General features: G+C 39.7%; 1 pseudogene; it reads left to right on the plus strand.

Moving 5' to 3' along the window:
* The first annotated feature begins 24101 nt into the window (after positions 1-24101).
* On the plus strand, positions 24102-24549 carry Rps3a-ps11 (ribosomal protein S3a, pseudogene 11; annotated as a pseudogene).
* Positions 24550-25212: the final 663 nt, after the last annotated feature.

Below are 25212 nucleotides of genomic sequence, written 5' to 3' on the forward strand. Positions count from 1 at the left end.
ACATTCAGGAAGGTCCCCTCACTTCCTACCTCCGGATGTTGTCTGTTTCCATTCTTTCTGCAGGTCCTCGGGGCTACAGTCTTGTTCCCCACAATACCTGATCATGTTCTCCTTTTCCCCTCCCTGCCCCCTTTCCCACCCTGCTCTCTCCCTCCCTCCCACCCTTCCTCCCCTCCTGTGATTGTTTTCTTCTCCCTCCCAAGTACGATTGAGGTGTCCTCACTTGGGTCTTTTGGCTTGTTAGCCTTCTGGGGGTTCTGTGGATTGTATCCTGAGTATTCTGCATGTTTTGGGCTAATATACACTCATCTGGCTCAAGGGAAAGCCCTAAGGCCTGACATTATTACTGATGTGCTCACAAAAAGGAGCCTATTGTCACTGCCCTCCGAAAAACCCAATAAGCAGCTGAAAGTATCAGATGTATTTACACCCAGCTAATGGTCAGAACCTGTTGACCCCTGTGGTTGAATTAGGAAAAAGCTGAAAGAAGCTGAGGGGAAGGGCAGCCCTACATATAAGACCAGCAGTCTCAACTAACCTGGACCCCCGGGATGTCTCAGACACTGAACCACCAACCAGATAGCATACACCAGCTGACATGAGGTCACCGGCCAGATAGCATACACCAGCTGATATTCAGCAGAGGACTGCATGGTCTGGACTTAGTCACAGATGATGCACATAACCCTCAAGAGACTGGAGGCCCCAGGAAATGGGGAGGTTTGGTGGACTGAGTGTGGGGGTGTGAGTACATCGTTGTGGAGATGGGGGGAGGAGGCACAGGATGTGGTACAATCAGAGGGTGGACCAGGGTGAGGATAAAGTCAGGACTGTAAAAAAAGATTAAGTAAGAAAGCAAGAAAGAAAGAAAAAAGAAAGAAATTGTTGTCCCTTTGTCTACTTTATTCCCTTCTAATACCTTTCCTTAAATATAGGATAGCTTTCTCTAATTTGTTATTATTATCATCATTTTTATTTGTCCATTTTATTTTGTACTATTACATTTGTGTTAAATTAGATGATTCTTTTTCTTCTTTAAAAGACTTACATAAAACATATATATATATATATATATACATATATAATTGAAGACATCACAGACATCAATCTTTAAGCCAGACATATTTACCCCTAATGTGACTAATTATATTCTGAATTTGAAGGGAAAAATAACATAATTTTTCATTTTTTGTTTAGGATTTTCACATCTATATTATTCACTGGTTGATTTTTGAGCAATTCGTTGTTTCAGAACTATGGACTGTGTCTTTCTTAGCACATTTCTTGCTATTTTAACTAAATTTCATTGCCTTGAAGGTGATCTTATTTTGTGTGTAGATATTTTCACACTGCTATAATATTCTTACGCAGTTTCTGTTTTGGGATTCATTTACATTATCTGGGTACAATTTATTTTTTTTTTACAGGTTGTTGCTTTTAAGATTAAGTCCATGAAACTATCTTACTGATCTCTACATACAGCATTTCAGGAATCATGAAGTTTTTTTCTGTCTTTATCCTGCCTTGGTTACTATTCTGGCTGATTCCTTTGGGCTTTAGTCTCCTATCCTCATAAGCATGTGATAATCAATACTTACTGAAGACTCAAGGGCGAGTGACCCTCTCTATGTCTCTAAACTGCCTACTGTGTGCAGGCATTTTCTCCTTTCTTATATGCTCTGAAGAATTTCTTTCAGCGTCCACATTACCTGGCCTTGTGTCTGCAATCCCAGCAGGCTGTTCAGCTCCTTTCTCACTGATAAGTAGCCAGGAAAATCTCTAAACTAAGCTGGAACAATGATCATGTTGCCTTCAGTTTCTGGCTTCTTTTAGGGATTCCTACAAGATGGCTCATGAGTCTAAACCTGATGGATGAGAGATTTGATTGCACCTAGTTGTTGCAGTTGCTTAGGAGACAAGAGTCAGTCTGGATTCTGTTACCGCAGCATCCTTGTTTAAAGCAGAAAAACGTTTTCTTGTTTTAATTGGATTTTGTCTTTTAACCAGTGCCTCTTTCAAAGAATTTAATGAAATACATGAAAAAGAATCACACAAGACTCTTAATGTATTTTTCTATGTTGCTTTAGTTACTTTAAAAAGCTAGTATAATCATGTGTCATAGCTAATTTTTGTCAACATGACTTAAACATACATATATATCTAGGGAGAGGAACCCTTCACTGGGGAGTTACTTCCATGAGTTTGACCTGTGGCTGTGGCTGTGGGACATTTTCCCCGACTGCTTGTCCTTGAGGGAAGGGCTAGCCCATTGTAGATGAAGAGATGTCTCAGCAGTTGAAACTGCTGTAAAAATATGTAGGGTGAGCAAGTCAGAGAGCAAAACAGTAGGCAGAGTTCCTCTTTGGTCTCTGCTTCGGTTCCTGCCTCCAGGTTCCTGCCTTGACTTCTCTTAATGATGGGCTACAAGCTATAAGACGAAATAAGCCTTTTCTTCCCCAAGTTGCTTTTGACCTTGATGTTTATCACAGCAACAGAAAGCAAACTAGGACACTGATCCACTTATGGAGTTTCTTTGAATTGGGATTCTCTGGTGTTTACCCTCTGTTTGAGGAGGAAGACATGAATAGTCAGTAACATTTTCATCATCCCAGGTTGAGGGAGCATTTGTCACAGTGGGTGTTAAACTGGAAATCCAGGCGAAAGTAGTCATTTTCCATTTCTGTACTATGAAGTGGTATTTTAGCCCTAGTTACCAAGCTATATTGTTAATAAAAAAAAACTTTTGAGCAGGGCACCCTTAAAGAAGGGAAAATTATTCTTGCTTCCTTGCTAATGTTATATGAATTGCTTGAAATACTTCTGCACATGATATTGGTTTGTCCGTCCCTTCATTTGTTATTTTACTTACTGGTTTATTTCTATCATTTTGTTCTTATGGATATCTATCATTTGATCATTACTTCTGTACTATTTGATGTATTATTTTGTCCAAATGTTCCTAATTTCGGACATTAGTAGACCTTGCAGTGGACACTTGTGTTCCTTTTTAGGTTTCTATTTTTTGATTTTTATGTACTTTTGATGTGTATGTGTGAGTGAAGGACTAACTTTATACTACTATATGTTTTAGCTCATACAATAGGTTCCCTTATCGAATAGCAGAATCAATCATTTCATTAAAGGTTCTGGTACTTGGTTTAGTGGTGAATGACATAAAAAACCCAAAATAGTTGCTATGTGTGTTTATTTAGCTTGAGGTAAGATGGTTTTAGACCATCACAAGACTGTATAATTGTCTACATAAGTACATTCTTTTTAAAATTTTATTAGATATATTTCTTTACTTATTTTTCAAATGTTATTCTTCTTCCCAGTTTCCTTTCCATAAACTCCCATCCCCTACACTCCCCCTCCCCCACACAGGTATTTTCCCCATACATCCCCCTAACTGCCTCCCTCCATATTCCCCTGCACTGAGGGTCCAACCTTGGCAGGAGCAAGGGTTTCCCCTTCCACTGTTGCCCCAACAAGGCTGTTCTCTACTACATATGCAGTTGGAGCCCTGGGTCGGTCTATGTATATAGATGGTCTATGTATATAGATTTTCAGTAGCGGTACTGGAAGCTCTGGTTGGTTGGCATTGTTATTTTTATGGGGTTGCAAGCTCCTTCAACTCTTTCAATACTTTCTCTAATTCCCCCCAAGGGAGTCCTGTTCTCAGTTCGATGGACTCTGTATTGGACATGCTCTGGATGTGTCTCTCAGGAGAGATCTATATCCAGTCCCTTTCCACATGCATTTTTTAGCTTCATCAGTCTTATCTAGTTTTGGTGGTTGTATATATATATGGGCCACATGTTGGGCAGGCTCTGAATAGCCATTCCTTGAGTCACTGCTCTAAACTTTGCTTCCATATCCCCTCCTATGGATATTTTTTTCACCTTTTAAGAAGGAGTGGGAGCATTTGCATTTTGGTCATCCTTCTTTAGCTTCCTGTGGTCTATGGATTGCATTTTGGTTAATTTGAGCTTTTTGGCTAATATCCACTTATCAACGAGTGCATACAAATTGTGTTTTTCTGTGACTGATTTATCTCACTCAGGATGATATTTCTAGTTCATTCCATTTACCTATGAATTTCATGAAGTCATTATTTTTGATAGCATCTTTTGGGTATATGCCCAGGAGAGGTATAGCTGGGTCCTCAGGTAGTGGAATGTCCAAATATCTGAGGAACCCCAAGACTAATTTCCAGAGTGGTTGTACTAATTTGAAATCCCACCAACAATGGAGGAATGTTCCTCTTTCTCCATATCCTTGCCAGCATCTGCTGTCACCTGAGTTTTTAATCTTAGCCATTCTCATTGGTGTGAGGTAGAATCTCAGAGTTGTTTTGATTTGCATTTCCCTGATGACTAAGGATGTTGTACATTTCTTTAGGTGCTTTTTGGCCATTTGATAATCCTCAGATGAGAATGCTTTGTTTAGCTCTGTACCCCATTTTTTAAAACGGTTATTTGGCTCTCTTGAATCTAGCTTCTTGAGTTCTTTGTATATTTTGGATATAAGCCCTCTATCAGATGTAGGATTGGTAAAGATCTATTCCCAATCTATTGGTTCTATTCATTTTGTCCTAATGACATTGTCTTTTGACTTACAGAAGCTTTGCAGTTTTATGAGGTCCCATTTATTGATTCTTGATCTTAAAGCATAAACCACTGGTATTTTGTTCAGGAAATTTCCCCCACTCACATGTGTTTGAGACTCTTCTCCACTTTTTCTTCTATTTGTTTGAGTGTATCTGGTTTGATGTGGAGGTCCTTCATCCACTTGGGCTTAAGCTTCATACAGAGTGATAAGAATGGATTGAATTGCATTCTTCTACATGCTGACGTCCAGTTGAACAAGCACCATTTGTTGAAAATGCTATCTTTCTTCCATTTGATGGTTTTGGCTCCTTTGTCAAAAATCAAGTGCCCATAGGTGTGTGGGTTCATTTCTGGGTCTTCAATTCTGTTCCATTGGTCTGTCTGTCTGTCTCTGTACCAATACCATGCAGTTTTTTATCACTATTGCTCTGTAATACTGCTTGAGTTCAGGGATAGTGATTCCCCCTGAAGTCCTTTTATTGTTGAGGATAGTTTTAGCTATCCTGGGTTTTTTGTTATTCCAAATGAATTTGCAAATTGCTTTTTCTACCTCTATAAAGAATTGAGTAGGAATTTTGATGGGGATTGCATTGAATCTGTAGATTGTTTTTGGCAAAATGGCCATCTTTACTATGTTAATCCTGCCAATCCTTGAGTTTGGAAGATCTTTCCATCTTCTGAGATCTTCCTCAATTTCTTTCTTCAGAGAGTTGAAGTTCTTGTCATACTGATCTTTCACTTGCTTGATTAAAGTCACACCAAGATATTTTATATTATTTGGGACTATTGTAAAGGGTGTCATTTCCTTAATTTCCTTCTTAGCCTGTTTATCCTTTGAGTAGAGGGAGGTTACTGATTTGTTTGAGTTAATTTTATACCCCGACACTTTGCTGAAGTTGTTTGTGAGTTTAAGTAGTTCGCTGGTGGAACTTTTATGGTCATTTAAGTATACTGTCATATCTTCTGCAAATAGTGATATTTTGATTTCTTCCCTTCCAATTTGTATCCCTTTGACCTCCTTTTGATGTCTGATTGCTCTGGCTAGGAGTTGGAGTACTATATTGAATAAGTAGGGAGATAGTTGGCATACTTTTCTAGTCCCTGATTTTAGTAGGATTGCTTCAAGTTTCTCTCCATTCAGTTTGATGTTAGCTACTGGTTTGCTGTATATTGCTTTTAATATGTTTAGATATGGGCCTTGAATTCCTGATCTTTCCAAGACTTTTATCATGAAGGGTGTCTGTGGTGAGAAGTCTGGTGTAATTCTTTTTTTTTTTTTTTTTATTAACTTGAGTATTTCTTATATACATTTCGAGTGTTATTCCCTTTCCCGGTTTCCGGGCAAACATCCCCCTCCCCCCTCCCCTTCCTTATGGGTGTTCCCCTCCCAAACCTCCCCCCATTGCCGCCCTCCCCCCATAGACTAGTTCACTGGGGGTTCAGTCTTAGCAGGACCCAGGGCTTCCCCTTCCACTGGTGCTCTTACTAGGATATTCATTGCTACCTATGGGGTCAGAGTCCAGGGTCAGTCCATGTATAGTCTTTAGGTAGTGGCTTAGTCCCTGGAAGCTCTGGTTGCTTGGCATTGTTGTTCATAAGGGGTCTCGAGCCCCTTCAAGCTCTTCCAGTTCTTTCTCTGATTCCTTCAATAGGGGACCTATTCTCAGTTCAGTGGTTTGCTGCTGGCATTCGCCTCTATATTTGCTGTATTCTGGCTGTGTCTCTCAGGAGCGATCTACATCCGGCTCCTGTCGGTCTGCACTTCTTTGCTTCATCCATCTTGTCTAATTGGGTGGCTGTATATGTATGGGCCACATGTGGGGCAGGCTCTGAATGGGTGTTCCTTCAGTCTCTGTTTTAATCTTTGCCTCTCCCTTCCCTGCCAACGGTATTCTTTTTCCTCATTTAAAGAAGGAGTGAAGCATTCACATTTTGATCATCTGTCTTGAGTTTCGTTTGTTCTAGGGATCTAGGGTAATTCAAGCATTTGGGCTAATAGCCACTTATCAATGAGTGCATACCATGTATGTCTTTCTGTGATTGGGTTAGCTCACTCAGGATGATATTTTCCAGTTCCAACCATTTGCCTACGAATTTCATAAACTCGTTGTTTTTGATAGCTGAGTAATATTCCATTGTGTAGATGTACCACATTTTCTGTATCCATTCCACTGTTGAAGGGCATCTGGGTTCTTTCCATTTTCTGGCTATTATAAATAAGGCTGCGATGAACATAGTGGAGCACGTGTCTCTTTTATATGTTGAGGCATCTTTTGGGTACATGCCCAAGAGAGGTATGGCTGGATCCTCAGGCAGTTCAATGTCCAATTTTCTGAGGAACCTCCAGACTGATTTCCAGAATGGTTTTACCAGTCTGCAATCCCACCAACAAAGGAGGAGTGTTCCTCTTTCTCCACATCCTCGCCAGCATCTGCTGTCACCTGAGTTTTTGATCTTAGCCAATCGCACTGGTGTGAGGTGAAATCTCAGGGTTGTTTTGATTTGCATTTCCCTTATGACTAAAGATGTTGAACATTTCTTTAGGTGTTTCTCAGCCATTCGGCATTCCTCAGCTGTGAATTCTTTGTTTAGCTCTGAACCCCATTTTTTTTTCTTTTTTTTCTTTTTTTTTTATTTTATTTTATTTTTTTTTATTATCTTGAGTATTTCTTATATACATTTCAAGTGTTATTCCCTTTCCCGCTTTCCGGACAGACATCACCCTCCCCCCTCCCCTTCCTTGTGGGTGTTCCCCTCCCAAACCTCCCCCCATTGCCACCCTCCCCGCATAGTCTAGTTCACTGGGGGTTCAGTCTTAGCAGGACCCAGGGCTTCCCCTTCCACTGGTGCTCTTTCTAGGATATTCATTGCTACCTATGGGGACAGAGTCCAGGGTCAGTCCATGTATAGTCTTTAGGTATTGGCTTAGTCCCTGGAAGCTCTGGTTGCTTGACATTGGTGTACTTTTGTGAACCCCATTTTTTAATAGGGTTATTTGTTTCCCTGCGGTCTAACTTCTTGAGTTCTTTGTATATTTTGGATATAAGGCCTCTATCTGTTGTAGGATTGTTAAAGATCTTTTCCCAATCTGTTGGTTGCCGTTTTGTCCTAACCACAGTGTCCTTTGCCTTACAGAAGCTTTGCAGTTTTATGAGATCCCATTTGTCGATTCTTGATCTTAGAGCATGAGCCATTGGTGTTTTGTTCAGGAAATTTTTTCCAGTGCCCATGTGTTCCAGATGCTTCCCTAGTTTTTCTTCTATTAGTTTGAGTGTGTCTGGTTTGATGTGGAGGTCCTTGATCCACTTGGACTTAAGCTTTGTACGAGGTGATAAGCATGGATCGATCTGCATTCTTCTACATGTTGCCCTCCAGTTGAACCAGCACCATTTGCTGAAAATGCTATCTTTTTTCCATTGGATGATTTTGGCTCCTTTGTCAAAAATCAAGTGACCATAGGTGTGTGGGTTCATTTCTGGGTCTTCAATTCTATTCCATTGGTCTATCTGTCTGTCTCTGTACCAATACCATGCAGTTTTTATCACTATTGCTCTGTAATACTGCTTGAGTTCAGGGATAGTGATTCCCCCTGAAGTTCTTTTATTGTTGAGGATAGCTTTAGCTATCCTGGGTTTTTTGTTATTCCAGATGAATTTGAAAATTGTTCTGTCTAACTCTTTGAAGAATTGGATTGGTATTTTGATGGGGATTGCATTGAATCTGTAGGTTGCTTTTGGTAAAATGGCCATTTTTACTATATTAATCCTGCCAATCCATGAGCATGGGAGATCTTTCCATCTTCTGAGGTCTTCTTCAATTTCTTTCCTCAGTGTCTTGAAGTTCTTTTTTTTTTTTTATTAGAGTTTTTTTTTTAATTTTTCTTTCTTTCTTTTTTTTTAACTTGAGTATTTCTTATATACATTTCAAGTGTTATTCCCTTTCCCGGTTTCCGGACAAACATCACCCTCCCCCCTCCCCTTCCTTATGGGTGTTCCCCTCCCAAACCTCCCCCAATTGCCACCCTCCCCGCATAGTCTAGTTCACTGGGGGTTCAGTCTTAGCAGGACCCAGGGCTTCCCCTTCCACTGGTGCTCTTACTAGGATATTCATTGCTACCTATGGGGACAGAGTCCAGGGTCAGTCCATGTATAGTCTTTAGGTAGTGGCTTAGTCCCTGGAAGCTCTGGTTGCTTGACATTGTTGTACTTTTGGGGTCTCGAGCACCTTCAAGCTCTTCCAGTTCTTTCTCTGATTCCTTCAACGGGGGACCTATTCTCAGTTCAGTGGTTTGCTGCTGGCATTCGCCTCTGTATTTGCTGTATTCTGGCTGTGTCTCTCAGGAGCGATCTACATCCGGCTCCTGTCGGTCTGCACTTCTTTGCTTCATCCATCTTGTCAAATTGGGTGGCTGTATATGTATGGGCCACATGTGGGGCAGGCTCTGAATGGGTGTTCCTTCAGTCTCTGTTTTAATCTTTGCCTCTCCCTTCCCTGCCAAGGGTATTCTTTTTCCTCATTTAAAGAAGGAGTGAAGCATTCACATTTTGATCATCTGTCTTGAGTTTCCTGTGTTCTAGGGATCTAGGGTAATTCAAGCATTTGGGCTAATAGCCACTTATCAATGAGTGCATACCATGTATGTCGTTCTGTGAGTGGGTTAGCTCACTCAGGATGATATTTTCCAGTTCCAACCATTTGCCTACGAATTTCATAAACTCGTTGTTTTTGATAGCTGAGTAATATTCCATTGTGTAGATGTACCACATTTTCTGTATCCATTCCTCTGTTGAAGGGCATCTGGGTTCTTTCCATTTTCTGGCTATTATAAATAAGGCTGCGATGAACATAGTGGAGCACGTGTCTCTTTTATATGTTGAGGCATCTTTTGGGTACATGCCCAAGAGAGGTATGGCTGGATCCTCAGGCAGTTCAATGTCCAATTTTCTGAGGAACCTCCAGACTGATTTCCAGAATGGTTTTACCAGTCTGCAATCCCACCAACAATGGAGGAGTGTTCCTCTTTCTCCACATCCTCGCCAGCATCTGTTGTCACCTGAGTTTTTGATCTTAGCCATTCTCACTGGTGTGATGTGAAATCTCAGGGTTGTTTTGATTTGCATTTCCCTTATGACTAAAGATGTTGAACATTTCTTTAGGTGTTTCTCAGCCATTCGGCATTCCTCAGCTGTGAATTCTTTGTTTAGCTCTGAACCCCATTTTTTAATAGGGTTATTTGTTTCCCTGCGGTCTAACTTCTTGAGTTCTTTGTATATTTTGGATATAAGGCCTCTATCTGTTATAGGACTGGTAAAGATCTTTTCCCAATCTGTTGGTTGCCGTTTTGTCCTAACCACAGTGTCCTTTGCCTTACAGAAGCTTTGCAGTTTTATGAGATCCCATTTGTCGATTCTTGATCTTAGAGCATAAGCCATTGGTGTTTTGTTCAGGAAATTTTTTCCAGTGCCCATGTGTTCCAGATGCTTCCCTAGTTTTTCTTCTATTAGTTTGAGTGTGTCTGGTTTGATGTGGAGGTCCTTGATCCACTTGGACTTAAGCTTTGTACAGGGTGATAAGCATGGATCGATCTGCATTCTTCTACATGTTGACCTCCAGTTGAACCAGCACCATTTGCTGAAAATGCTATCTTTTTTCCATTGGATGATTTTGGCTCCTTTGTCAAAAATCAAGTGACCATAGGTGTGTGGGTTCATTTCTGGGTCTTCAATTCTATTCCATTGGTCTATCTGTCTGTCTCTGTACCAATACCATGCAGTTTTTATCACTATTGCTCTGTAATACTGCTTGAGTTCAGGGATAGTGATTCCCCCTGAATTCCTCTTATTGTTGAGGATAGCTTTAGCTATCCTGGGTTTTTTGTTATTTCAGATGAATTTGCAAATTGTTCTGTCTAACTCTTTGAAGAATTGGATTGGTATTTTGATGGGGATTGCATTGAATCTGTAGATTGCTTTTGGTAAAATGGCCATTTTTACTATATTAATCCTGCCAATCCATGAGCATGGGAGATCTTTCCATCTTCTGAGGTCTTCTTCAATTTCTTTCCTCAGTGTCTTGAATTCTTATTGTACAGATCTTTTACTGGCTTGGTTAAAGTCACACCGAGGTACTTTATATTATTTGGGTCTATTATGAATGGTGTCGTTTCGCTAATTTCTTTCTCGGCTTGTTTCTCTTTTGTATAGAGGAAGGCAACTGATTTATTTGAGTTAATTTTATACCCAGCCACTTTGCTGAAGTTGTTTATCAGCTTTAGTAGTTCTCTGGTGGAACTTTTGGGATCACTTAAATATACTATCATGTCATCTGCAAATACTGATATTTTGACCTCTTCTTTTCCGATCTGTATCCCTTTGATCTCCTTTTGTTGTCTGATTGCTCTGGCTAGAACTTCAAGAACTATATTGAATAAGTAGGGAGAGAGTGGGCAGCCTTGTCTAGTACCTGATTTTAGTGGGATTGCTTCAAGTTTCTCTCCATTTAGTTTAATGTTAGCAACTGGTTTGCTCTATATGGCTTTTACTATGTTTAGGTATGGGCCTTGAATTCCTATTCTTTCCAGGACTTTTATCATGAAGGGGTGTTGAATTTTGTCAAATGCTTTCTCAGCATCTAATGAAATGATCATGTGGTTCTGTTCTTTCAGTTTGTTTATATGATGGATCACGTTGATGGTTTTCCGTATATTAAACCATCCCTGCATGCCTGAGATGAAGCCTACTTGATCATGGTGGATGATTGTTTTGATGTGCTCTTGAATTCGGTTTGCCAGAATTTTATTGAGTATTTTTGCGTCGATATTCATAAGGGAAATTGGTCTGAAGTTCTCTTTCTTTGTTGTGTCTTTGTGTGGTTTAGGTATAAGAGTAATTGTGGCTTCGTAGAAGGAATTCGGTAGTGCTCCATCTGTTTCAATTTTGTGGAATAGTTTGGATAATATTGGTATGAGGTCTTCTATGAAGGTTTGATAGAATTCTGCACTAAACCCGTCTGGACCTGGGCTCTTTTTGGTTGGGAGACCTTTAATGACTGCTTCTATTTCCTTAGGAGTTATGGGGTTGTTTAACTGTTTTATCTGTTCCTGATTTAACGTCGATACCTGTTATCTGTCTAGGAAATTGTCCATTTCCTGAAGATTTTCAAATTTTGTTGAATATAGGTTTTTATAGTAAGATCTGATGATTTTTTGAATTTCCTCCGAATCTGTAGTTATCTCTCCCTTTTCATTTCTGATTTTGTTAATTTGGACACACTCTCTGTGTCCTTTCGTTAGTCTGGCTAAGGGTTTATCTATCTTGTTGATTTTCTCAAAGAACCAACTTTTGGTTCTGTTGATTCTTTCTATGGTCCTTTTTGTTTCTACTTGGTTGATTTCAGCTCTGAGTTTGATTATTTCCTGCCTTCTACTCCTCCTGGGTGTATTTGCTTCTTTTTGTTCTAGAGCTTTTAGGTGTGCTGTCAAGCTGCTGACATATGCTCTTTCCTGTTTCTTTCTGCAGGCACTCAGCGCTATGAGTTTTCCTCTTAGCACAGCTTTCATTGTGTCCCATAAGTTTGAGTATGTTGTATCTTCATTTTCATTAAATTCTAAAAAGTTTTTAATTTCTTTCTTTATTTCTTCCTTGACCAGGTTATCATTGAGTAGAGCATTGTTCAATTTCCACGTATATGTGGGCATTCTTCCCTTATTGTTATTGAATACCAGTTTTAGGCCGTGGTGGTCCGATAGCACGCATGGGATTATTTCTATCTTTCTGTACCTGTTGAGGCCCGTTTTTTGACCAATTATATGGTCAATTTTTGAGAAAGTACCATGAGGAGCTGAGAAGAAGGTATATCCTTTTGCTTTAGAATAGAATGTTCTATAAATATTCGTTAAGTCCATTTGGCTCATGACTTCTCTTAGTCTGTCGACATCACTGTTTAATTTCTGTTTCCATGATCTGTCCATTGATGAGAGTGGGGTGTTGAAATCTCCCACTATTATTGTGTGAGGTGCAATGTGTGTTTTGAGGTTTAGTAAGGTTTCTTTTACGTATGTAGGTGCCCTTGTATTTGGGGCATAGATATTTAGGATTGAAGGTTCATCTTGGTTGATTTTTCCTTTGATGAATATGAAGTGTCCTTCCTTATCTTTTTTGATGACTTTTAGTTGGAAATTGATTTTATTTGATATTAGAATGGCTACTCCAGCTTGCTTCTTCTGACCATTTGCTTGGAAAGTTGTTTTCCAGCCTTTCACTCTGAGGTAGTGTCTGTCTTTGTCTCTGAGGTGTGTTTCCTGTAGGCAGCAGAATGCAGGGTCCTCGTTGCGTATCCAGTTTGTTAATCTATGTCTTTTTATTGGGGAGTTGAGGCCATTGATATTGAGAGATATTAAGGAATAGTGATTATTGCTTCCCGTTATATTCATATTTGGATGTGAGGTTATGTTTGTGTGCTTTCATTCTCTTTGTTTTGTTGCCAAGACGATTAGTTTCTTGCTTCTTCTAGGGTATAGCTTGCCTCCTTATGTTGGGCTTTACCATTTATTATCCTTTGTAGTGCTGGATTTGTAGAAAGATATTGTGTAAATTTGGTTTTGTCATGGAATATCTTGGTTTCTCCATCAATGTTAATTGAGAGTTTTGCTGGATACAGTAACCTGGGCTGGCATTTGTGTTCTCTTAGGGTCTGTATAACATCAGTCCAGGATCTTCTGGCCTTCATAGTTTCTGGCGAGAAGTCTGGTGTGATTCTGATAGGTCTCCCTTTATATGTTACTTGACCTTTTTCCCTTACTGCTTTTAATATTCTTTCTTTATTTTGTGCGTTTGGTGTTTTGACAATTATGTGACGGGAGGTGTTTCTTTTCTGGTCCAATCTGTTTGGAGTTCTGTAGGCTTCTTGTATGTCTATGGGTATCTCTTTTTTTAGGTTAGGGAAGTTTTCTTCTATGATTTTGTTGAAGATATTTACTGGTCCTTTGAGCTGGTAGTCTTCACTCTCTTCTATACCTATTATCCTTAGGTTTGATCTTCTCATTGAGCCCTGGATTTCCTGTATGTTTTGGACCAGTAGCTTTTTCCGCTTTACATTATCTTTGACAGTTGAGTCAATGATTTCTATGGAATCTTCTGCTCCTGAGATTCTCTCTTCCATCTCTTGTATTCTGTTGGTGAAGCTTGTATCTACAGCTCCTTGTCTCTTCTTTTGGTTTTCTATATCCAAGGTTGTTTCCATGTGTTCTTTCTTGATTGCTTCTATTTCCATTTTTAATTCCTTCAACTGTTTGATTGTGTTTTCCTGGAATTCTTTCAGAAATTTTTGCGATTCCTCTCTGTAGGCTTTTACTTGTTTATTAATGTTTTCCTGTGCTTCCCTAAGTGTGTTCATGTCTTTCTTGAAGTCCTCCAGCATCATGATCAAATATGATTTTGAAACTAGATCTTGCTTTTCTGGTGTGTTTGGATATTCCATGTTTGTTTTGGTGGGAGAATTGGGCTCCGATGATGGCATGTAGTCTTGGTTTCTGTTGCTTGGGTTCCTGCGCTTGCCTCTCGCCATCAGATTATCTCTAGTGTTACTTTGTTCTGCTATTTCTGACAGTGGCTAGACTGTCCTATAAGCCTGTGTGTCAGGAGTGCTGTAGACCTGTTTTCCTCTCTTTCAGTCAGTTATGGGGACAGAGTGTTCTGCTTTCGGGCGTGTAGTTTTTCCTCTCTACAGGTCTTCAGCTGTTCCTGTGGGCCTGTGTCTTGAGTTCACCAGGCAGCTTTCTTGCAGCAGAAAATTTGGTCTTACCTGTGGTCCCGAGGCTCAGGTTCGCTCGTGGGGTGCTGCCCAGGGGCTCTCTGCCGAGGCAGCAACCAGGAAGACCTGTGCCGCCCCTTCCGGGAGCTTCAGTGCACCAGGGTTCCAGATGGTCTTTGGCTTTTTCCTCTGGCGTCCGAGATGTGTGTGCACGGAGCAGTCTCTTCTGGTTTCCCAGGCTTGTCTGCCTCTCTGAAGGTTTAGCTCTCCCTCCCATGGGATTTGGGTGCAGAGAACTGTTTATCCGGTCTGTTTCCTTCAGGGTCCGGCGGTGTCTCTAATTCTTATAGGTCTGCCTTTATATGTCGCGTGACCATTTTCCCTTGCTGCTTTTAATATTCTTTCTTTGTTTTGTGCATTTGGTATTTTAACTATTTTGTGATGGGAGGAATTTCTCTTCTGGTCCAGTCTATTTGGAGTTCTGTAGGCTTCTTGTATGTTTATGGGCATCTCTTTCTCTAGGTTAGGGAAGTTTTCTTCTATAATTTTTTGAATATATTTACTGGCCCTTTAAGTTGGGAGTCGTCACTTTCTTTTATACATATTATCCTTAGGTTTGATCTTCTCATTGTGTCCTGGATTTCCCGTATGTTTTGGGCTAGGAGCTTTTTGCATTTTACATTATCTTTGACAGTAGTGTCGATGTTTTGTGTGGTATCTTCTGACCCTGAGATTCTCTCTTCTATCTCTTGTATTCTGTTGGTGATGCTTGTATCTACGGCTGTTTGTCTCTCTTCCTTAGCTTTTCTATATCCAGGGTTGTCTCCCTTTGTGCGTTCTTTATTGTTTCTATTTCCATTTTCAATTCATTCACGTGTTTGGTTGTGTTTTCCTATAATTCTTTCAGGGATTTTTATATTTCGTTTCTAAGGGCTTCTCTTTGTTTACTTGTGTTTTCCTGCATTTCTTTAAGGGAGTTCTTTATGTCTTTCTTAAAGTTCTCCATCATTATCAAAAAATATGATTTTACATCTACATCTTGCTTTTCTGGTGTGTTTGGATATCCAGTATTTTCTTTGTTGGGAGAACTGGGCTCTGATGATGCCAAGTAGTCTTGGTTTCTTTTGCTTGGGTTCCTGTGTTCGATTCTAGCTATTAGGTTGTCTCTGGTGTTTGCTTGTCTTGCTGTTTCTGAGAGTGACTTGACCCTGCTGTAGGCCTCTGTGTCAGGACTCCTGTTGAAATCTTTTCCTTTTTTTTTCCAGTCTTTTCTGAGAGCAGGCGCTCTGATTTCAGGTGTGTTAGGGCTCCTGGATTCTGTCTTCCAGCTCTAGGCATGGGCCAAAATCAAAGTGTCCTGCCCCTGATTGCTCGTACATTCTTGCACCCAGCAGGCACAGTTGGCACTTTGTGATTCCCTCTTGGGTCTGGACTGTGAGCAGAGGGTATTCTTCTCTGACTTCTCAGGAGTATCTACACTTCTGAGGGTCCAGCTCTCTCCCCAACGGGATTTGTTGGCAGGGAGCTGTTTGGCCGGTTCAGTTCGGTACCAGAACTGCGGGTACTGGCGGCTCTCTCTCTGTCCAGAGGCACTGTGCAGTTTCCCTTTGGACCAGGGATGTGGGTAGAGGTGTGCAGAGGTACCAGTCTGTCCTGCGGTCTCAAGATGTCTGTACTTCTGGGTGATCAGCTCTCACATATGCACGTTCTTATAGAGCTTGATTTACATTTATACTAAGCAAAACAAGATTTGCATTGCTGTATTTGTATTTGTCTCTTAAGACAATATCTTAGCGGGTAGTTTAGTTTTTCTCCCCTTTAATCTCTATTAGCTTTCTGTAATGGTTTGTATTTATTTTCACCTTGACATGATATTCTAAGAGTCAAGCTCATTTTAATGCCCAGGATGAATCATAGATATTAGGCAGGTAGAGATGAGAAATCTCACCTTAGCTGTGAGCTTTACCTTCTCTCGGCTGGCATTATGAGTTAAATGAAATGGAGGAACCGAGTTGAGCATCACATATATTTACCTCTGCTTTGTCATTAAGCACATAGTATGACCAGATTCTTCAGGATTCTGGCACCATGACTCCCTTTCATTGTTGTCTGAACTTTCGGGCTCTGAACCTCCTATTAATGTAACTCTCAATGCCATCTCTTTATGTCATGTTGAATTTCTAAATGAAAACAATAACCAGTCACAGCTTACCTAATACAACTATCTGAAAGAAATCACAAACACATTGCATACTTTAAAATAGGCAGAAATATTCCTTATGGGGCATAACTTTAGTGTCTCATAGCTTAAACATAATAACCATTGATGAGAGTCTCTCAATTTTTACAGTACATGATAAAGAAATAGAGCAAAGAAGACACAAACATCACTTGATATTTGTGTACATATGTACAGACATGTTATCAAAATAGAAGAAAAACACTCATGCTAGTTACCATCCATTTCTACAAGTAGTCATGTGACCTTAGCAGGTATTTAAAACCATCTTCCTCTATTTTTCATTCTGTATTTTTTCCACCAAGCAACAAGTGCTTGACTGGTTTCCTGGAGGGATGACTTATACTTTCATACCTAAAGGTTCTGGGCTCTTTGGCATCTTGCCTGGATTGGCTTTTTGTAGTTTTTCCATTGAATTTAATAATAGTCACCAAGAGAAGCCCTAGAAGATCTCCTGCAGTACAGACCTAATCTTCAATATATGATCTGTAGAGAAGTAATCAAGTTTTCCCTTGATAGCCTGGATCAGTCAGTAGACTGTTAGCTTAAGGCCACCAGAAGCCCCAAGTGGCCAGGGGAAAGTCTGAGTATCAGTAAAATGGAATGTTTATTATGGCTTTTACTGTTCCTTTTCTGGAATCAAAACTTCTAGACTAGTATTAAGGTTTCAGGGACAGAAAGAAAAAATTCTCCTAATAGATCAGTAGGGGTGATAGTAAGTAGAACCATTCCCTTCTCGCACTTGATTCCTGGACTAATGACTTCCATCTCTATCACTATGGCTAGTTTGTTCATGATCCATTGGACAATGACAGCTATGGCCAGGGAAAGGAGTAAACTGATCACAGACTGAGTCATACTACCTACTTGATTACTGTATTCCTCCTCTGCTGAAGTCACCTCCATGTGGGACACAAGTAACTTCCCATCCTTTGTGCACAGCCTGAATTTTTTTTCCTAATACCATTCTAGCTTGTTTTTATCTTATCTGTATTTTCCATTCCTTCCAGAGGACTCATTTACAGCAAGGTAACTGAAGCCATATTTAGAAAAGAACATAAAACACATTTCTGTTTCCCTTGTGAGTGATAACTTTGTTTTGTTACAGGAACCATAAGACAATTCCTCTGTGGGACTGTTTTAGCAAATGACACTTTTTAATGAGACATTCTTAAATCATCAGTTTGTCTCTTAAAATAGCTGCATTGTATGGCTATTGTACTTGGAGTTCATTAAAGAATTTGCTCGGTCTTCAATTGCTTGAAGGTTAGTCAGGTTGGTAAACTGGGACTTCCTTAACAAATACCACACGGTACCACACATAAACAACAGAAATTTATATATTTACAACTCGAAAACTTAAAATCCATGGGAAATATGCAATTGGACTTTTCAAGAAAGCTCTCATCTTCATTTTGTAAGTGTTCTTATATTTTGCATGTCTTTTCATTTAGAGTTTCAGAAGAGGAGGAGCCACAGAAGCTAGAAAAGGAGAAGGCAGTGGATCAAAGGACAGGATAGGGAGAGCCAGGGTCTATTCTTTTAATCAGGCCTTATATTTATATGACTTAAGTCTTAACCTAAGATTTAATTTAACATTAATTACTTCTATATACTCCCTTTTTAAAAAATATAGTCACACTGGTGCCTTGATTGTCAGCATACAAATTTTAGGTAGAGAAAAGTAAGTTTATAATGCTGCGTCTTAATGCTCTATCTGAAATGCAGTTGTATTTTATTGTTGCCCATGAATTTTGGAAGGATATCTGTCACCATTTGTGTCTAGTCAGTCAGGTACCTAAGGACTTGGCCATGGTTACAGGGTTGAGTTAGTCAATGTCCTATAACCTGACAAGAAGAGATGTTTTTGCTTCAAATGACCCTGAGTCAGAGGCTGAGGACCCTGGGTTTTCACTTATTTACTCAGATTCATTGTAACCCACCTGTAATTTAATGAGGCAGGGAAGATCTCTGGGTGACTTCCCTGTCCTGTGATAGGAAAAAAGTTATCTCACCATTTTCTGTAATTTGGCATATCTATTAGCCTGCCTAGGAAGAGGAGAAGTGAACCCTTAACAATTTCTTTGATAGTGCCCCTCGATTTACTTTTCATTGTATCTTTGGTTAATGGAAATTTGTCAATAAGCTTGTGTCCCTGACCCATACAATACTTCTTATTAACTTCCAACACTTATTCTAATCTTTTAGCTAATTATGGTTGCTTAAAATTTTCCCTCTCCCCTCTTGAGTGATGACTTAACTCTTTACTGTGGGTTGAAAGTCCTCTGTGAGTTCCTCCCTACTAAAAGAAATCCAGACCAAGTGCCTGCTGAGTCTTCATGGACTAGGAGGCCCATCACCATCTTTGGCTCACATTGTTGGTATGCCTCCCACAGAATGTGGTAGAGCAGAATGGTAACATAGGTTATTTCTTCTGTTAAAATATGAATTAATTAATCTTGTGACCCACTCTATCTGAAGATCTCACATTATGTGTTACTAAGTCTGGTTTGGCCATGAATCTGGAGAATTAAAGGAAAATGTCCTCCAGGGGGCTGAAATAATGTCTCAGTGAATAGCATTTGCTGCTTTCAGAGTTCTGAAGTTTTGCTCCTAACACTCACATCACAGGTAAGAACTATTTGCAAGTCTGGTTTCTGGAAATCATATGCCATCTCCTGGCCTCCTTGGGTGATAGGCACATGTGTAGTGTACACACACCCCACCCCACCCCACCCCCACCCCACAGAGAGAGAGAGAGAGAGAGAGAGAGAGAGAGAGAGAGAGAGAGAGAGAGAGAGAAGATATTTAGGCAAAACACAAGTCTGAGTTTAGATTTATTTCTATAACTTGAATATTATTCTTTCACCATAACCTCTCTGGTAAGGACTTCTTGGTACTTTTGAGATGCTCTTTAAATGCAGGTCTTAAACCTAGGTGAGGGGTCATGTAGCTATAATCCCAGCACTTGGGAGGTAGAAGCAGGCTGATCCTGAGTTCCTACCTTAAAACCAAACAAAACTTAAAAATGACAACAGTAACAGAAAAGAAGACTAAAAAGGCAAGATGGTCCAATACAGCTCTTACCTAGAGAGGTTCTCAAGACTGGTAAACCAGGGTTAACTTTCCACAAATTGCTCTTTTTCTCTCATGGCCCCAAACCCTGGTCTTTTACTTGCTATCTCTGTTTAATTTTTAAGCACAATATTGTTTTCTCAATGAAAATTTATGTAGGTGCTCAAAAGAGATCAGTTTCTCTTTCTGTGTACCTTCAGAGAGTCCTAGTGGAGGAGGCAGCTGCATTTAATTTGTATCTCATTCTTTGTATATTACATTTCCTTGACGAGGTTATTTAAAAGTTGAAGTCCCTGTACTTTGTCTCAATAACATACTCTCGCTAACTAGGATTATTGATGACAGAAGGTAAAATGGTTATTAGAAGTGAATATATGTGTGTGTGTATATATAAATATACTTTCACTGGTGCAACTTAAAGCCCATTCCCAGGCTCGTGTGCCTAATTTCTCATTCTCAACACTTGATAGACTGAAGTAGGAGTAGCGTGGGATTAAGACAACCCAGGTATATGCTGCAACATCAGCAACCAGAACAGCAAGAGAACAAAGAGGAAACCTACAAGAAAAAAAAAACTAGTCCTGTTCCACTTTGTCATTAGGAATTCAAAATTGGGTATTGTGTCTCCTTAGAGTGGTGGGAAGAAAGACAAAGGGAATTGTGCAGTTGAGAGTGAGGGTGGCAGTTTTTGTTCTGGGTGCAGAGGGGACGCTGAGGAGGATTTGGGGGATTTGGGTTTGTGTTTTATGATTACGTAAATCACTGACTGCAGATGGGTGAAGGAGTATATGGATGAAGTTAGAGACCACTGACATAATCCAGGCAAGAGATCATCTTGACAAATAACACCTTCGCCTAGAGTGTTTTGGCAGAGGTGTGGAAATGTGGTCTGATACAGGACATATTTTGAAAGCAAAGCTCATAAGGACTTGCTGACAGATACAAGGCATATGTAGGAAGAGGGACCTTGAGGAGAGTTTCAGGATGTTTTCTCCACTTAATAAACTGAGACAATGGGGTTGATATTTATGAAAGGGGGAAATATTATTGTATCAAATGTGAACAAGCTTTCAAGAAGTGACCAGGATCTTAGTAGTTTTAGACAAGTGGGTTTTGATATATTAGCGATTCTAATATGGGTACCATTTCTGGTTGAACATTTATTGGTCCAGGTTACAAAGGGACTAGAAGTGAAAGAGTGAAGCCCTAAGTCCAGATGAGATCACAAAGGCAGTGAACAAGCATCTGGCCGTGAATGGTGATATGTAAGAACAAACAGTAAAGTGTGATCTCCAGATGAAAGTGAAGAAAAATGCTGGAGAAGGTGTGGTGAGGATGTAGTCCATGTATTTCTGACAGGTCCAGAAAGATAAGGATGGATAATTCATGACTGGACTTAGTAACACATTGGAACTTTGACTGAAAAATAAACAACCTCATGGGTAGTGAGAACTGAAATACATGTCCAGAAATTTCAGACAACAATCAGAAACTTCTTATATCACTTTTAAGTCATATTTAAGTTTGTTTTCACCTCAAAAATGTGGTTAAAGGTAGGCATGAGGCAAATGCTTGTAATTGTAGTACCCAGTAGATAAAAAGCAGGTGGGTGGCTTGGAGTTTGAATGAAACTTCTTCCATATAAGTAATTCTAGGACATCCAGGTCTCAAAAACAAATGCCAGCAACAAAGCAGAGAGAGAGAGAGAGAGAGAGAGAGAGAGAGAGAGAGAGAGAGAGAGAGAGAGAGAGAGAGAAAGAGAGAGAAAGAGAGAGAGAGAAAGAGAGAGAGAGAGAGAGAGAGAGAGAGAGAGAGAGAGAGAGAGGCAGGCTGTGTGAATAAATGGATAACAATATCTCACACACAAGAGAGAAACCACTGAGGGCAGTGTGCTATGAAGTAATGCAGTTCAAGGAAAAAGAAATCTTTTGACTTGTGGTTCCCAGCGAGAAGGCAAATTAACAGAATAGGTCATTCAGAGGCCAGGAGACACAGTCAAGGCCCTTGTGTGGATATAGATGAAGGTAAGTATGCTATTATACAGTAGGCTCTGCGAAGTCAGTTCTGATGGCTTTTGCACTTGAATTTCTGCAAGAAGCATTTTAGGTAATCATGAGGGTGAGACTATAGGTTACCATTGGAAGACAGAGAATAAGATGTGGACTTAACTTCGAATGTGAGAGAAAAGCTGCACACAGTAAATACAGCAACCTTGTTGGCTATCTGTGTGGGTCAATGATCAGAAATACATCACAACCCAAAGCTTCATTATCTCTCAGGCACGTTCATCTTAGAGAATTCAGGAAGAGGGTGGGGAGAAAGTTGTATTCATTCAAACCTGGTTTCTCTAAATACCAAGAGTACAGGGATTAGTAAGATAGATCCATTCCAATAAGGAGTTACAAGAGTCACAATAGAATTCAATCTGAGTAAAGAGGAAAGCAAGAAACTGATGTTAGAATGCTGTCATGTATTTTAGAAACAAATTTTTTTAGCACAAAATTGACTTCTTCGAGGCTTTGTATGCAACATGTTACTGATTTTTTTTTACAGTGGATAAGCACAAACACATACTATTTGCTCTAAATATCTCCACATTAGCTAAAAACCTCATTCATAACTGTTAAAACTACCAGTAACAGGATCTAAAACTTTATTTGTTCATTCATATATTCAAATCCACTGGAATGCTAAAGCATGTCTGCACATGTGCGAAACCTCGTTTCTCTGAACATGCACATTGTGTGCAAAGGTTTAGAAAGAGTTTTTGAGATACAGGATAAGTCAGGATTGCAAAGCTTTTATTATAGTTTTCTGGACTAATAAGAATGAGAATTTTTACCTCAAGAAGATGGTATGATGTATTCCAACTATTTAAGAAATCCAGATACATTGATTTGGTAATTTAAAAGAATAAGATATTGCTTCTAGAGATAATGATTATTGATTTAAAAGATAAAATGATGCACCTTGTGGAATGCCAGCTTTATGAATAGCCTCATATCATTTTAGTCAAGCAATACATTTGTGGATCATAGCAGTTATAATATTTACTCCTCAACATTTTCCTTCAACTTCCTTCTATCATTCCTTCATTTGTTGAAGAAATAAGAAAACTAAATTTACTTCTGAATAATTTTTACCAGTGTTCTGGGTCCAATTAAAGCTTTATAAATCCAGAACAATTGTACAATATTTGATGGCAGAGCTGAGCTGGCACGAGAGAGAAAGGTCCACAGAGACCAGCACTAGCCTGCTCATATGGTATGGCTGGTGAGGTGTTGGAAGTGGTCATGAGTAGGACAGCTTGTTTCATTACCTCTGTGGTTTGGAGGGTCAGAAGCTTCTATTTGATTCTAGATTTATTGGGTGACTTTGAGAGTCTTTCTAGTTCCCTAACCTCATATCTCTTTATGCTGATTCCAAATAATTTGGGATATCATTCTATACCGACTGATAAATATATGCATGTTCAAAGTTGTTTGAATGAATGAACTGTGTCCTTTGGTACAACCCACAAGAGAATCATGGACTGTTCCATGAAGTCAGGAAATTAATTAGACCAATGAGTAGCTTACACATCAAAACAACGTTGAGTCCACGTTAGAAGTACACATTCCTGGAGTCCATCCTCTAACTGACACAGTAAAGTGCTCAGGAGTCTGTGTAGTAGTTTTGAGTGCAAGGTTATCTTTTGGCTTTGGATGCAGAAAAATTATTGAGAGGTATTAATAAAATATGATACGCAAAATATGCCTTCTACATCTTTGGAAATCATGTTAGGGGAATTGGTAGGCAAAAAAGATAAATTAGGAAGTCCGGTTTATCAGGCCAGACTTTTGATAGAATGCTACTTTTATGACATAGCAAAGACACAATATAGAATAATTGCTTTATTTAGTTTGCATTCATTTTAAAGGTACGTTAGAAGGGAGATAGAGATCTCAGCTATGTATACTGAACAACTGAGTATATGTTCTCAGTAGACTTACAGTGCACCTACTTTAGATAGTAACCACCATGTTCCTGGAAACTTATCCTTTAAAACTTTGTACAAAGCTCAAGTCCAAGTGGATCCAGGTACTCTACATAAAACCTGATACACTGAAACTAATAGAAGAAAAAGTGGGAAAGAGCCTCGAACACATAGGCACAGGGGAAAATTTCCTGAACAGAATATCAATGGCTTATGCTCTAAGATTAAGAATCCACAAGTGGAACCTCATAAAATTTTGAAGCTTCTGGAAGGGAGAGGACATTGGTAATAGGACAAAACAGCTACCACCAGATTGGGAAGATCTTTACCAATCCTACATCTGATAAGGGACTAATGCCTAATATATAAAAAGAACTCAAGAAAGTAGACTCCAGGCATTAAGTTCTCACGCGAGTTGTACTTGCATCCTTTGGGCTCTCAGAGTGGCACCATGGCTGTTGGGAAGAACAAACGCCTGACAAAAGATGGCAAGAAGGGAGCTAAGAAGAAAGTGCTTGATCCATTTTCTAAGAAAGACTTGTATGATGTGAAAGCTCCAGCAATGTTCAATATTAGGAAACACTAGTCACAAGGACTCAAGGAACCAAAATTGCATCTGATGGCCTCAAGGGTCGTGTGTTTGAAGTGAGCCTTGCAGATCTACAGAATGATGAAGTTGCATTTACAAAATTCAAGCTAATTACTTTGGATGTTCAGGGCAAAAACTGTCTGACTAACTTCCATGGCATCAATCTTACCCGGGACAAAATGTGCTCCATGGTCAAAAAGTGGCAGACCATGATTGAAGCTCATGTTGATGTCAAGATGACTGATGGGTATTTGCTCTGACTTTTCTGTGTTAGTTTCAGATTAGAAAGACATCCTATGCCCAGCACTGAAAACGGGGTCCTCAATGGAGGAGTTAGAAAAAGGACTGAAGGAGCTGAAGGGGTCTTCAACCCATAGAAAGAACAACAATAACAACCAACCAGATTCCCCAGAGCTTCCAGAGACTAAGCCAGCGTCCAAAGAGTACACATGGAGGGACCCATGGCCTCAGCCACAAATGTAGCAGAGGATGGCCTTCTAGGGCATCAGTGAGAAGAGAGGCCTATGAAGGCTCAATGCCTGGGTTTAGGGGAATGCCGGTGCAGGGAGATGGGAGGGAGTGGGTGGGTGGGGGGTGAACACTCTCACAGAGGCAGGGGGAGGGGGGGAAGGGATAGGATGATTCTAGAGTGGAAACCAGGAAAGCCAATAACATTTGAAATGCAAGTAAAGAAAATATCCAATTAAAAAAAAAGAACATATTCTTAGCCATAAAAATTAGTTTGCTGAGAAATATTAATTTTTAAAGCCATTCAATAATTTTACAAATATCATTAGAAGTCCAAGAAGGCATACACAAATATTTGATAAAGAAATTGATAAATATCTCAAAATTTGAATATGCCTCCTTGCATATTTACATATGCATGTGCAAGTGTGCATACATCTATATATACTCTTTTTTTTTTATTAACTTGAGTATTTCTTATATACATTTCAAGTGTTGTTCCCTT

Source organism: Rattus norvegicus, chromosome 14 (genome assembly GCF_036323735.1).
Source record: "Rattus norvegicus strain BN/NHsdMcwi chromosome 14, GRCr8, whole genome shotgun sequence".
Classification (NCBI taxonomy): domain Eukaryota; kingdom Metazoa; phylum Chordata; class Mammalia; order Rodentia; family Muridae; genus Rattus; species Rattus norvegicus.